A 1,836-nucleotide genomic window follows, 5' to 3' on the forward strand; every position below is an offset into this window, starting at 1 on the left:
CGCGGGGCGCCCTCCGCCCTCTGTGAGCGATGGCGGGAGCGGTGCGAAGCTCTCGTGGCGTCCGTCCGTCGGGCCTTTGACAGCCGGGCCCTACGGGGTCTCCGTGGTGTCCGTGTGGAGCTCCTTGCCTTCTCTTGTATTTCTGCGGTGTCTGACGTGTGCATCAGGGGTGCGGGATGGCAGTCAGGTGCCGGGCCTGCCCCGGTGAGCCGGGCTTTGTGCTTCCATGCAGATGCAGTGCGCGCCCTTACAGTAATGCGGCTCCTGCAGCCGGGTGCTGCGCACGTGTTCTGTGGGTATACGGCCCAGGAAACCGATGAAGGCTGTGTCAGTAACGGTATGGCCAGGTCTTGCCAGTGCTGGAGTATCAAGCAGTGAGAAATGCAGCGAGTGCTGTTTTCTAAATGACTGTAAAACCAAATGGTACAATTATCCTTTTCTGGGTCTGTGTGTAACCATATATAGTCATTAAGTTTATTCCGTCTGAAGACTCAGTTTTCACTCTTCTTGGTATGTCATTGTTTTATTCTGGGACTTATTCTGGATTTCTTCAAATGTGCCCTATTGGTTTGTTCTATAAAGCGTGTGTTGTGTTTTCTCAGCAGACTGCTTACAGCTCTGCATCTTTCTGTGGTATTTTATGATGAAAATAACCCCATGAAAGCTTCAGTGTAGCTTTCACACTGCTTTCCTCACATAAGCTTCAGTTCAGTAAATGGTGGATGGAATGGCTCTGTCATAGCTCCTCACAGGGAGCGGAGGGCAGCGCTGAGCTCTGCTCTGTGTGACAGCGACAGGGCCCGAGGGAACGGCATGGAGCTGTGTCAGGGGAGGGGCAGCTGGGGGTCAGGGAAAGGGGCTGCATCACAGGGCGGTGGGCATGGCCCCCAGTGCTGGAGTCCACATGGCATACACACTCTCATTCCTAGTCTGATTTTTGTTGGTGTTGTGTGGAACCAGAAGTTGGACTCTGTGATCCTTGAGGGTCCCTTCCAGCTTGAGATATTCTGTGATGTTCTTTGTTGGGTATAGTAGGGGATGGTGCACTGCACTGAGGCTTGGAAGTCTCTTTCTCTTCATTTTCACTGAAGTGATTTTGGGACATTTGTTTTCGGTCAGTGGTAGCTTACCCTTGTCTGCATACGTTTTCATAAATGTTCCTCATTCAGGGTGGGTCTCATAGAGTGCTGTGCTGGACAGTCACTTGCCTTGTTACTGTTTCTTTTGTGCTAAGGGCAAAACAGAACTCCTTACATTTTGTATAACTGTTACAGCTGCTTTATTTATGTGCATATGTGTGTGTTTGTATACACATACATATATACAAACTTCACTTTGTCATTACTAACTACAGCTGCTGCTGCAGCAAATGTGGTAGTGTTTGAGACACAGCTCAGTTCCTGGAGGAGCGTGGCTCTCTTGCTGTTATTGAGACACACTCTGAGAGCCAGGAGTGAACGATCCACAGAGCCTGTGGTAGTGAGATGTCCCAAACAGAGAGAGGTGCGGCCCAAGCTGTATTTCAGAATGTTGTGTAATGCTGTGAGAGCCGAATGCCACCTCTGCAATAGCAGCACACGTGGAAGTTTGCAATAAAGCAGATGAATATTTTGATGTAAGACTGGGTCATTTTTGGTGTGTGAAATTTAAAATTCCATGGATGTGATTTCTCTCTCTCGCAGCAGCTGGTTGCTTCAGCCGTGCTTGTTACAAGGCTGTAGGCTAACAAATGCGAAGTCTCACGGGAGGTTGTTTTACCACAGCTCAGCGCTGTACAAAATGTAAAACAAGGTATTGCTCTTCTAAGCAGGGGAGTCCAGGAGCAAGAAGAAAGCT

The sequence above is a fragment of the Meleagris gallopavo genome, chromosome 1 (assembly GCF_000146605.3).
Source record: "Meleagris gallopavo isolate NT-WF06-2002-E0010 breed Aviagen turkey brand Nicholas breeding stock chromosome 1, Turkey_5.1, whole genome shotgun sequence".
Taxonomy (NCBI): Eukaryota; Metazoa; Chordata; class Aves; order Galliformes; family Phasianidae; genus Meleagris; species Meleagris gallopavo.